Source organism: Ochotona princeps, chromosome 2, assembly GCF_030435755.1.
Source record: "Ochotona princeps isolate mOchPri1 chromosome 2, mOchPri1.hap1, whole genome shotgun sequence".
NCBI classification, from domain to species: domain Eukaryota; kingdom Metazoa; phylum Chordata; class Mammalia; order Lagomorpha; family Ochotonidae; genus Ochotona; species Ochotona princeps.
Window position 1 is genome coordinate 27,904,209 of NC_080833.1, and position 13,749 is coordinate 27,917,957.

Here is a 13,749-nt window from a genome sequence, read left to right on the forward strand (position 1 = left end):
AAGCAGGAACAACTTTGCACCACCCCAGGTCTTCCCAGAGACCCCATCTTTACAAGGTAGGGATTACAGAACCAGGGCAGGATGGAATGAGGACCAAGTGAAATAGCTTGGATGGGACCCCAGGCACAGTGCCAGCTACCTAGGATATGATTAGTGAGTACAGTACAAGGCTTGCACCTGCTACCACCGCCTCACTCCCCCTCCAGTCTGCCTACACCCACCTTCTCATGCTCTCCCAAGCGGCTGGGGCTTCCGGAAACACTATGCTCTTTGATCCTGCCTGGTCTTTTCTGGTGAGGTGAACCTCCTGTCCTTTCTTTGCCCTACCATGACCTCCCACTTCCTAGGTGCATTGGCAGGGAGCTAGATCAGAAACAGAACAACTGGGACTCAAACCAGCGTTCCAGTACGGGATGTGGGCATCCCCAGTGCCATAAGGCCCACCCTCACAAGTGATTATATACAGATAACACACATCCCTTCCTGAGGGCGTAAAATAATAGTTTATTTTTCTCTGTATGCTTCAGACCTTTCACCAGAGGGGGTGTTCAGCAGGTGAGCACTGAGTTCATCGATGGACACCTGGACAGGAAATCTTCCCGTCCACTGCCACACAGGCCCAGGTCCTCCCTCATCTCACGCAGGCAGTACGCAGGTGCACAATGAAGACGCAGGGTATCCACCCACCGCTCACCTGGACTGGAGTGTGGCAGCCGTGGATCCAGAAACCTAGGACGCAGGATTCTGAGCAGTGCATGAGGGCCGGAGAAAACCGCCCTGGAGGAATAAGACTCCCAAGCAGCCTCAATGGGAGAAAATGATTTAATTATCAGAGTGTCACCAAACAAATTGTGAGCCTCATTTTTGGGTACTTAATGCTTATGGTAATTAACATTGGGAAGATTTTTCTTCTCTCTTCTGTTTATATTTAGTTTAGCCATTCACAATAGAGCTAAAATTATTTCAACTAATTTTAGGGAACCTCTCTGCATCGCCCCTTGTGTTTCTCTCCCCAGCACTCCTCCCCAGATGCAATCTTTAACTTCAGCGACAGCCAAACGCAGGGACAAATTGGAATCAATGCTGCTTTTGTCTTCGCTAATAAGTGGCTGCCACACAGAGGAGTGGGGAACCGCTAATTGGCTGGTCTCAATAGGGAAGAGACAATGGTGGCAGGAATGCCAGGGGATTAATTATAGGGCCCTTCTGCAAGCAAGCCTGGCTTCTGGCTTCCGCTGTTCCTGGCTTGCAACACATGGATGGGCCTGGCCACCCTACTTTAGAATCAAGCCCTCTGCTGGGACGTTACTGCTTTGGACATTCAGCCAGTGTATCCAGTCACCTGATTAAAGGTCAAAAGTCAATAGGCAGAAGAGAGTTGCAGAGACAAATGGCCACCCATAATTGGGGGTGAGGGGGTTCCCAGAGTCAGCATGCTGGTGAGGGTGGTGGCAGTGAGGAGACACCACCTGGGATGAGGAGGCTCCATTCACCTGCTCATGAGGGAGGCATCATCACAATCTCTCCACACTCAGGGAAACTGAGGCCTCCAGCGGGATAACCATGCCCAAGGTCTGTAAGGCTGGCTCCCAAAGGAGGCAACAATGTCCTCTCAGGGGTGGCCACTCTAACAGAAAGGATGTCTCCGAGCCCAGATCTGAACTCCACTTAACCTGATGCCAAAGTCCATTTTGACACTACTCTGGAAATCTTTTCTCCACTACAGTCTGTGGCTTCTGAAACTTCATTTCTTGTCTTTGGGGTAAAAGAATTACCTCCTAATGTCCTTGTTAAAATGCAAATACATCAGCAGAGTGGAGAAGCACGCGCAGGCTGCAGGCGGTTCAGACCTGCTGTATAAATGAGGCGCTCCCAGGCAAGAGGAGGCACAGTGGAGACATGGGAGGTTGGATGGGGGACAGGGAAGTTGGAGGGAGGACAGTTAACTGCCCTGAGGTGGCAGAGCCAGGTATTGCTTTGCAGCCTGGAGAATGGGGTGGGGCAGCTCAGTGGCAACGCACATGGGAATAAAGCCTAAAGGGCTGGCAAAGTCACCCTTCTTCCTAAAGGCCACTCCCCCCCACCTCCGCAGAGCTCCTCAACCTCTCCCTCTCCAGGCAAACGAGCCTTGCATTCCGCCCACAGCTCATGGCCTGTCCTCCCACCCTTTTTTCTAGTCTTCCTCAACTTCTGCCATGAATCAGAGTAAAATCGTGCTGAGTGCCTTTTTCCAAGGGTAAGACAGATGAAGATTTATTTGATTTATTTGAAAGGCAGAGCTAAGAAAGTAAGAGAGAGACCTTCTGTTTGCTAGGTCACTTCCCAGATGCTCTCAAGAGTCAAGGCTGGGCCAGGCCAAGGAAAAGACCTTCATTCAGGTCTCCCATGTGGGTGCAGGGACCCTAGTGCTTGGGCCATGCTTTGCTGCTTTCCCAGGTACATTAGCAGGAAGCTGGATAGGAAATGGAGCAACTAGTAGTTAAATCAGCATCCATATGGGACGCCAGCACTGCAGGCAGCACCTTTATGCTACTACACTGACCTCAGCAAGGACAGAGAAAAACTTTGGTGCAAGACTGGATTTATCCTCAAATACAGTAGGGGCAAATGGAGGCTTCTGGCTCCAGGGCAGGGTGAAGGACTCTGCAGATGGAAAGTCACCAAGAGGAACTTAGGTTGGGAACATGGGTGGTAGAGTGCTTAGAAGGTGAGAGTCTTACTGGAATTAGACCCTGCAGATAAGGCAAAAGCCTCATTGAGAAGAGGGCTCAGAGGTGCCATGTCGGTTGGGTGGATCCCTTGATTCGCACATGGACACGGGAATGTCAACCCCCACCCTGCCTGTGCTGAGGACCAACCGTGCTGGCCGAGAGCAGGGTATGTTCTGAGATCTCCCCTGTCTTCCCTGTTTGGAGGTACAGCACTGTAATCCATCCCATTTCACAGAGGTAGACACTGACCCTGAATCAGGAAGGCAGGTACACCAGACGGTGGAGCAGAGTGGACTCACTGCCCACTGCTAAGTCACCCTTTGTGTCTGAAGTCTACTGCTTCATAATAGCCCTGGGACTTGCAAATGAAGGAACGATGGACTTCGCTTCTTTGGCTCTTTCTAGAACTGCTGGGCTTTCATGGAGATCCTCACCTGCCTCATCTCCTCTACACCCTGACCTAGGACTTGGCGGCCTGCAGACAATTTGCAAGCACAGAAAAATCTATGTATATTCCCAAATATTCAAGCTCATAACTAATGTTCTTTGGTAAAGAAAATCCCAATGCTTGAAGATATTACTGTTCTTTGGGTTGGTGTCCTTTCTCACTTCTGCACCAACACATCTATCTGGATCTGATGAATGCTTGCAATTGTGCTATTATAACCTAAACTAGGACGTTGTGAGTCACATAATCAAACAGAGAAATGGTTCGGGGTAGGTACGTGCGAGTATGTGTTAATATTTTTTTTAAGTTCCCTTTTGTACTCAACTTGAGAAATATTTGAAATTCAAATAGTCATACTGAGTTTGCTCTCTTTACGCCCAGGGTAAAAATAAAATAAAATGCTAGACCTTTCTCTTGCTCCCTTCCTCATTGTGTTTACTCCACAATTTGAATGAGAGTCAAATGTAAAGGAATTACCACAACTCTCCAGTACATTGCAAATCAATTAAGAGTTGCCAAATCATGCTCCTGTTTCTTGCAGGGAGCCCCCTCCCCTCCTCTAGCTCGGGGAACTGCTGCAGGGAGCCCCCTCCCCTCCTCTAGCTCGGGGAACTGCTGCAGCCCACAAAGAACAGCTGTCACTTCACCTACTGGCATGGTACTTGGGCTCAACTTCCACAGCCAGGCCTCCTGCTGAATCAGCCCCTTGCTAGGCAGCTCTGCTCACCTGCTGGGACCTGGGGCTTCTGGTGGGGGCTCATGGAGCCAGGAACGAACACACACACACACACACACACACACACACACAGGTCTTTGGAGCCAGGCAGAGATCAGGGTCTGCAGCGTCTCCTTGGCTGCTGTGTGGCCTTGGGACAAATGACTTCACTTCTCTGAGCCTTGCTTTCTTTGCCTGCAGAATGGCAACAGTGATGCCTCTCTGAGATTGTTCTGGAAATGAAACGAGCATCCCCAACCACTTGCCTAACACACGGAAGACTCAGCCTGTAGGATTACCTTACATCCTCCCACCCTCCGCCTCCTCTTTTTGCTTACCCAGATCCATGTGACTGTGGGTCAACTGGAGGGGGGGGGGAAGCAGAGAGGGAGGGCTTGGCAGGAGGTGCCTTCCCTGTACTTTAGAAGCCTCTCACTGACTCCAGAAACCTTTGGTTGTGTTGCACTGCCCCGTGGGAGCCCCTGGAAGAGCTCAGAAGGAGACAGATGAAGTCCTGTATTTATTAGACACTCCCCTTGGGGTTGGGGGAGGAGAGGCGTACTGCTTGAGTCCCTTAACTGAAGGACAGAATCCCCTCAAAGTGGGCCTCGACCCAACATCTTCATCCAAGCCAGTAGCTGCCTCCTGTCCTCAGCCTTCTGGGCCTCAGGAGCGCTGTGCATCACCTGGCCCATGCCACTGCACCTGTACACTTCCTACCCGCCTACATACACACACCTTTACAAATAGCCCATGACCAAGACAAGCTGCCTGCCCATGACCTAAGAGGACCAGCTGCATCCTGAGGTGGAGGCTCTGCTGCTTCGGGCTGCATTCTCCCAGGATTTTCAGGTCAAGGAAGGAGGTTTCAGCAAAGATGTGACAGTCACATTGGCATCCTCTCCCAGAAGCCCTGCCAGATTACAGAGGTCTCATTCTGCTCTTGCTTCTCACAGAACCCTCTTTCAAGCCATGGGGGTCATGCCTGCCCCTCCCCTCTCTGCATGTGTACAACCCTGTGAGGGCTGCGCAGCTTCCGGCTCAGCCAGAGCTGGCTGTGTGCTAGCTGTCTTTCCTGGTACCGCCCTGTCTCCACGGAAGCGCCCCTTAGCCCACTTGCGGTAGATGAGCTTGTGCACCTGGCCCTGTCACAGACCTGTGTGCTGCAAACACCACTGTTTCTGGTTCCTTTTGGCTCAACCTCAATTCAATCCCAGGCCAAGGCATAGGGGCCAACCTGAAGGTCAGCTCGGTTGGTCCCTCAACAGACCAGGGCAATGGAAGCCTTCCCTACAGGAGGGAGGCCTTCCGGAGGGTCCTGCTCTGTCCTGGATGGAGAGACCGTGGGACAGTGTGGTTGGGATTCTGAGACATGGATGAGGAAGCTCTGCAGGAAGAGACTGGAAGCCATGTGGTGTGGGGTGCAGAAAGCATAGGACAAGTCCACAGGAGGACATGATGGGGTGGGCGCTATAAGCCCCAATGCTTGGGTAGGAACAGGCTGATAGAGCAGGACTGCAGGGGAGGACAGGGGCAGGGCAGGATGCTGATGGCACTGGGCAAGGCTGCTCCCTTCTCTGGGCCCTTCTTCCTGTGTGTCAAGAGGGGAGCATTTCCAGGGATCCTCCAACTAACATCCTGGCATCTGAGGCTGGCCACAGTGTAGACAAAGGGGTGGCTAGGGCAGCCGAGACACCAAGAGAAGGGTCACGGCCTCTTATCCGCTAGCGTAGCCAGATGATCTTGACCTTAACAGCTTTAGGCCCCTTGCTCCCTGGGAGCTCAACTGGGACAGCCAAGAAGCATCTTCCAGCTTGCTCAGCTCTTAGCATGAACAAGCTGGACCCTGGAGCAACGGCACGTGCACGCTGCCTGCCAGGGGAGGTAGGTGGCCAAGTTGTAACCGGCTTTTCCTGGCCCAGAAATGCCCAGGACTGCTGAGTCAAGAGAGTGGGTTAGGGACCGACCTCACCACAGCCCCTCTGTGATGAGTGCCTGCTTCCTGCCCTGCCAGCTTCCTGCCCTGGCATGTGGGGAGCCGGGTCCCCGGGCCCTGGCATGGGCGGGCCCGGCTCCATAGGACTCCCCAGCCAGGTGTGCCGTGCTGTGTTCTGCAGCCTGCCAACCCCAACAGATGGCAGAGCAGAATTGCCATCCATCACAGCCGTAAGTGGCCAACTCCCCCCACTTCCCTCCCCCTGGTGCCCCAGACAAATGGCTCCACTCCTCCCTGCCTCCCTGCCTCCCCGGCCCCTCCATCCACCACTCCTGCCAGGCAGCCAGGCAGAACCATTTACTTCAGCGAGGCCTGTGTGCAGAACGTGAGGGGACACCTGGAAGCACATCCATCATCACTGAGCGGTGGCAGCTTGCCCCGCACTGTGACTGCGGAGTAGGGTGTGTGCGTGCAGAGGGTGCCAGCACACAGGCATCTGTATGTGTGCACCTGCACATACGAGAACCAGCCCATCTGTCCAGCTGCCGTATCCTCCTCAGGAGGGTCGTGGTCTTGCCTGGCCCTCACGGCCTATCCACCTTGGCTTTGGCCTTGGCTTTCGCACCAGAGAGCAGAAGCGACTGGACAGTTCATGACTTCTGGATGGGCTGGGCTTCAGCTACTCTGCCTGTGTATGCAAGTGTTGGACTGTGAGGCAGGGCACAGCGAGATCTAGTGCCAACTGAATGGAAGCCTGGCTTTTGAAGCCGTGGTCTGTTTCCTTCTCTGAGAAGATGGAGAGAACGATTGTGACTTGTGAGGAGTGCATACCCACCAGCCACTCAGGGTCAAGCCTAGAAGGTGGCATCAGTGAGCTCTAGTGTCACAGGCCAGCTAGCAAGCTGGGCAGGGCAGTCAAGCAGTGGGCAAAGGCGGGCTCTGGGGGCCCCTGGTGAATGGTGGCTAGGAGTATGTGGCGGTCACGGTCAGACAGAGGGGTTGAGCTGCCGAAAGAACTTACCTGCACCTGCCCCGTCTACAAGGTTTCTGAGTGACCCAGGAGGGACAGATTCAGCAGCTGCTTGGCTCTGTCTGACTCAGAACAGGAAAGACAAGCCTGCTGCCTGCATAGGCACACCACCAGCCAGCTAGCACCACAGCAAGCTCTTGGCTGGGACAAATCTAACATCAAAGGCCTGCCTCCAAACACCAGAGACCCTGGCACCAATGACAGAGGGCAGCGGGGCGGCAGGCATTCCTGTACATGTGAGCTGACCAGTGCCTGCAAGTCTCTAGGTGCCCAGGTTAGGGAGATTCATGCTCACACCTGCCACCCTGGATTCATTCCCCTTCTGCCTCTGTCACCCGTAGACCACGCCTCCCCTGAGACTGATGCTGGATCTGGTTCACATTTCCCCTGTGTCCCTAACAAAGCCGAGAGCAACATTCTTTCAGCACTCCACCGTTCCTTACAGCCAGGAGAACTGCAGAGCAGGAAAGTCCTGCAGTCCCTATCAGACTCCCCACTTCCGATCCAGCATCCTGCTGATGAAATTGCTGGGGAGCAACAACCAATCACTGGAATACTTGGATCCTGCCATTTGGGTGGGATACCCAGATGGAATCTCTCGCTCCTGATTTTGGCCTGGACCAGTCCTGGCTTTTGCTAGCATTTGGGAAAGCAACCAGTGGATGGAAGACATTCTTTCTCTCTCTCTCTCTCTCTCTCTCTCTCTTTCTCTCTCTCTCTTCATTCCACTAGAATAAAAAATAAACAAATACAATTTTTAAAAGTAAGGAGAAAACTTTTTTAAAAGACAGAATTCCACGACTACCTAATGAAAAGTAAGACTTTGATTAGGCTGCCTCAACAGAATTATTGTGACTTAAGCAAAGGAGGACAGAGTTGCTCTGTTCTATATTACTCAGGAAGATTATCCAAAGAGGAAAGCCAGGGTGAAGGTTGGCGCTCAACAATGCATGCCATGAAACATTCAAAACTGAAGACCTGAAGGGTTTCCTAGGCAGGGAAGAGGGCAGCTTTGTCTAGCCTCTCTCTAGGGCCCCGTTATACCTGCACCATTGTCCCCAACCTGAGACATCCTGACTGCCCAGCCGCGTTCGATCTAGTGGAGATGTTGGCCTCTCTGACATGTCCCAGGCTGATATCTTACAGCCCAGACTTGTGAATTTTTTTGGACCAACAAGTTATCGTCAGCCACAGGCGGCTGCCTGGCATGGCTGGGTGCAGCAAGAGAAGCAGCAACTCTCCCTAAAAGAAGCCGTCTGAATTCCAACTATAACTTCATTCCAACTCCACATCCCAAACTTGTGTGTTTACTGCAGCGGGGGTGGAGGGGCGGGGAGCCGGGGGAGGGCTGTTTTGTGGTTTCCAGGACAATGCAGTTCATAATTTTTTCACACCTTTCAGAGCAGGTGACAGCTTGCTTACAAAACCTAATTCATTCCCATGCAGGACTCCGCTCTGAGCTGCACTTTCATACTTGCGCCAGTAACACATCACAATAAGGTTAGGGACAGACATTCCCTCCCTCCGCCCCAAATAGGCATTTTCTGGATCCAGCCATGCAAGAGGAGAGCCACGCCAAGCAGACACCTCGAGCGAGGCCTCCTGGAAACCAGCAATAAGACAGAGCTCCCTGTGTAATTTCCTCTTGGACCAGCACCACCTCCTCACCCCCTCCCCAACTTAATTGCAGGAAGAATTGTTATGCTAATTAGCATTATTCACCGAGTTAACAGAGCACGGGCTCTAAATTTAGATTCCCTGCTGCAGAGGGCTCTGAATTCTTCAGGAGCTGAAAATGCTCTTGGTGGGGGGCAGCAGCAGTCCTAGGGCTGGGGCCATTCCCTAGGGACCCCCGCAGGAAAGAGAGGCAGGGCAGGTAAGCAGAGCCCGGCCTGGCCCATCTAAGGGCCTCCTGCATTACTTTTTAAAAGATTTATTTTTTAATGTTATTTTATTATTACTCATTTGAAAAGCATTTACAGAGAGGGGAGAGTCTGAGGGAGATCTTCCACTGGCTGGTTCTCTCCCCAAATGATCACAACAGCTGGACCTAGGCCAAGCCAAAACCAGAATCTTCTTCTGGGTCTCCAATGCAGGTACAAGGGTCCATATGGGCTGCTGGATCTGCTGGTGGCCTCTTAACCCACAAAGCCACAGCACAGTCCCACCTCCTGAGGTCTTTAACTTGGCATGAGAGGTCTGTGGCTGCTGGCAGTGAGCACTCCAACACGGCACAACTCTCTCCTGGAAGAATGGTGAGCACAAGGGAAAAGAAATGCCACCCTGTGTGCCCGCTGTGTGGCCCATGAGATACCCAGGCTGCTGCTGCAGAGCCCAGGGCAGGGGACAGTCACCTCACCTGCCAAGGGCTCCATGCCTTCGTCCAGGGTGGGGAGGCAGGGCTGAGTGAGGGAATGGACCAGGGGACTTCCCAATGTTCCTGGGGGGGGGGGAAAGAATTAAATATCGGTTCGTTTTTTGATTTAGACAAATTGTGAAATTCATGCATTGATGTTTTTCAAAATTCACAGCTTCCCCTCCCCCTAAACACACATACACACACACACACATATAAAGTACCTGGTGCAGGCCCTGGCCTGAAGGGAACAGAAATCAGTGCTGGGATGATGGTGACGAGGAAGAATGAGGAGAAGTTATTAGTTCTGTCTTGTAAATGAGGAACTCCATCTTGGCATCAGCATGGTGCTGCAGCAGGTTAAGCCACCACTTCCTGGCTGCTCTGCTTCAGATCCAGTTTCCTGTTAATGCATCTGTGAAGATGGTGGCCTAAATGCTTGAGCCCTTCCAGCCACATGGTAAAGGAAGCAAGGAGAGAGACTACATGTCAGGGAGCCTGAGGCCTGGCTGGGTCAGAGAGCTGAGATCTGCCCCAGACCTGTTTGCTTTGAAGGGCTACAAGGTTCACTCTGCCCTCACAGGGCCCTTCTCATGCTATGGGGGAAACAGCAGCTCAGCCCAGAGTGGGCCAACCCTGTCCCCACCCCTAGTACCCTGAAAATGCCCAAGGGGAGTAGAAGCCCAAGAAAGGAGTAGCGAATGGGGAAGGAAAGACCAGGTTGGGTAGACCCCGTCACCTCACAGGGAGCCAGGTGGGGCTGCCCACCAGCACGCCTGGGCCTCCTCCTCTCATGCCACAAACAGGCAGCACAGCAGGCAGGTAACAAGCTAGGAACTCACCTCTGCATGGCCCAGGACATCCACTTCCTGCTCCTCCCTCCTAGGGCTGTGGCGGGAATTCAAGGACTCAGTGGGAAACACTGGGAACAGAGCCCGGCAGGGCATTGATGTCACGTTCATGTTGGCCTTATAGAGATGCTTGAAGTTGGAGGCTGGTCCTGCTCAGGACTCCCGCCTTGAGCTTCCTAACCCAGGTTTCATCATCAGCTCCCAATAGGAGGAGGGGGCTTTGGCAGGTGTCTGATGGCTGATGGCGGAACACTGGCCTCTCCTTGGTGGTAAGAGGGGACAAGGTCTCAGACCAAAGCTGCCCTCCCCACCTTGTGGATCTCCAGCTTCTGAGAACACCCAGGTCCCATGGGGTTTCCACGGCTTCCAGAATTCTATTGAGAGCTTCTACATCAGGCCTGTGCCCACATTCCCATGCCCAAGGCCTCACCCAGCACTTTGATCTGCACCTGTGGGATCCCCAGGGAAAGTCCCCCACCCCTGCTTCCCCGAGTGCCAGTAGTCAGCAGATGCAGCTTCAAGTCCTAGCTGAGGGCCTCAGTGTTGGGCCAAGCAGAAGTGACAGCTGAAGGAGCTGAGTGCATCAGAGAATAACAGAGCTTATCACAAGCCAGGAACACCTGGTAACCGCAGAAAACCAAGCAGCAGACCAAGTCCCAGTATTATCTCTCTTTCCTGCCTCCTTCTGGTCACAAGCAACAGAAGAAAGCTACACTAACCGCAGTGCTATCTTTGCAGAGGTCAAGCAGATACTCTCATCCAGAAATGTTTCACATGCCAATTCTGCACAGATCAACACCCACCATGATGACACGTCACAAGCAAGCACAAACTAAGGAACTACACTTGATCTTAGCCAAAAGGCCGAGATGCGATACAAACTGAGGAACTATAATCTTCCTCTATCCCCTACACCTAAAATGTGCAAGAGCCCAGTGCTGTGCACCCTGGGCTGCCATTCCCTCCACAGAGTCACCCCGCCATGTGGAAGTGGTCCCAGGCTGTCTTTCAATGTCATCTGTAAAGTGGAAAAGAATCGGGCCTGGCGGCGTGGCCTAGCAGCTAAAGTCCTCGCCTTGAAAGCCCCGGGATCCCATATGGGCGCCCGTTCTAATCCCGACAGCTCCACTTCCCATCCAGCTCCCTGCTTGTGGCCTGGGAAAGCAGTCAAGGATGGCCCAATGCATTGGGACCCTGCACCCGCATGGGAGACCCGGAAGAGGTTCCAGGTTCCCGGCTTCGGATCGGCGCGCATCGGCCATTGCGGCTCACTTGGAGAGTGAATCATCAGACGGAAGATCTTCCTCTCTGTCTCTCCTCCTCTCTGTATATCTGGCTGTAATAAAATGAATAAATCTTTAAAAAAAAGAGAGAGGAAAAGAATCATGCCTCGAGGATCAGGTGTTTGGTCTAGGATTTCTGATGCCTACACCACATATCCAAGCTCTGACTCAATGTCTAGCTCCAGCTCCCATTTCCAGCTTCCTGCTATGGCAGAGTCAGAGTGGCAGATGATGGCTCAAGGAGTTGGCTCTCTATCCCCCACAGAGGAGACCTGCATTGCATTCCCAGTTCCCAGCTTCACCTTGGCCCAACCCATCCATCCTTGACTGTTGCAGACAACTGTGGAGTGAACCAGCAGAAAGTATCTCTCTCTCTCTCCTCCCTCCCTCTCTCCCAATCTCTCTGTATCTTGCAAGCAAATAAAATTGCCATAATCCTTCAGTGTGGTGCAATGTGTGGCTATGGATGCCATGCCTCTGGCAGGGCTGGCTACAAGTGGATGAACATGGTCGGGGGAGGCTGTTTTCCAGGTTTGACCCCCGGCCATGGCTCCTCCACCATGAACCATCCCTTCAGTCCCATGAAGACAGCAGTGTCCCCATATCCATCCTCGCTCCTCCATCCTTCTTGCTCTGTAGTGATCTGACTGCCCATCTCCAACCCAGCCCACCTCTAATCTCGTTCTCTTTTCTGAGCTCCAGACCCACCTCTCCTTCTCCCTCCCAGACATTCTACCTGGGACAGATATGGGCACTTTCATTGACCTTCACCATGCTCCCCGCCCCCCCCACACACACACACACTCAGAGTTGCTCCTCCTGTTCCCTGCACCCTTCAAGAATGGTGTCAATTCCTCCCATGCATCTAAAGTCAGAAACCACCAGTTGTCTGGGCTTTCCCCAGATACTCCACTGGTCATCAGGTCCTCGCAGTCCCCTCAGCCCTGTGTCAGGCCTCCTGCTGCCCACATCCTGTCCCTGGGCAGGAGGAGGTGAGCACATGAGCAGGGACCACACGCAGGATGGCTGTTTGCTGTACCACTCTTCCGTGGCTTGACCACAATCTTCGCATCCTCACGCCTGACCCTGAGAATGGGAGCTGTCACCACACAGTGGATAGAACTGTGACCCCTTAAAAGTGCCCACCTCCCACCCCCATCAGAACCTGGAATATGCACAGCAAAAGAGACAATGTGGTTCAAGCCATCTCCTGGAGGCAAGGCACTGACCTGGTCACTCAGGTGGGCCCAGGGTCATCATCACAGTCCTTGTAGGAAGGAGGCAGAGGGCCAGAATCAGCACAGAAGAGGAGACAACTGAGAAAAGGCCCAGAATCTCAAAGTGCTTTGAAAGGGGAAGGGGACCATGACCCAAGGAGTGGGGGAGCGGGGGCAGGAGGCTCTGCAAGGTGGGGCTTCCCCCTGGAGCCTCCAGCAAGCACCACAGCCCCAAGGACACCCTGGACACCCTCACTACCGAAGTCTGCCCTCCAGTGACGGCAGGAAAAAGACAAAGCATTTCCTGTGGCTTGTGATGACAGTCGCAGGACATAAATAAACAGCATGCATGCCCTTTCTCCAGATAGGAAACTGGGGGCTGAGAGGGCCTTGGCGACTGTCCAGAGCTCAACGGTGCATAAGCAGCTGAGCTGGGCAGGCGCAGAAGCCAGCGGGCATCTGAGTCCTCGCAGGCAGAGACAAAGAACGGCATCTGACAGAAACCCCTGGAGTGAGTTCCCCATCGCTGAAGGTTTACAAGGCAAGGCTCGGCAGTCATGCCAATGTGTTCTAAGGGAAAGTTCTCTTCCAGGTGTGTTTGCTCCTTGATGGTGGTCTTCAATCACCTTGGAACAAATGCCTTCTTTTTAGGTTTTTGTTTTTGTTTTGTTTGTTTGTTTGTTTGTTTTTTGAAAGCCAGATTTACAGAGAGAAGGAGACACAGAAAGGTCTCCCACCCACTGGTTCACTCCCCAAGTGGCTGCAGTGGTCGGAGCTGAGTCTCTCCAAAGCCAGGAGCCGGGGGCTGACCGTGAGGATACAGGGTCCCAAGGCTTTGAGACAACCTCTACTGCCTTCCCAGGCCACAAGCAGAGAGCAGGATGGGAAGTGGTGCAGTTAGGACATGAACTGGCACCCATATGGGATCCTGGCACATGCAAAGCAAAGATTTAGCCGCCGAGCCATCGTCCCAGGCTCTTGAAAATTATTTGTAAGATGCATTTATGTATTTTGAAAGAGTTACAGAGAGAGGGGAGACACACAGAGAGAGGCCTTCCATCCAATGGCTTGATATTCAGATGGCCACAATGGCCCATGCTGGCCGGGTTAAAGCCTGGATCCAGAAGCTTTTCCCAGTTCTTCCAAATGAGTGCAGGATCCCAAGTACTTGAGCCATCCTCTGCTACTTTTCCAGGAGCTAG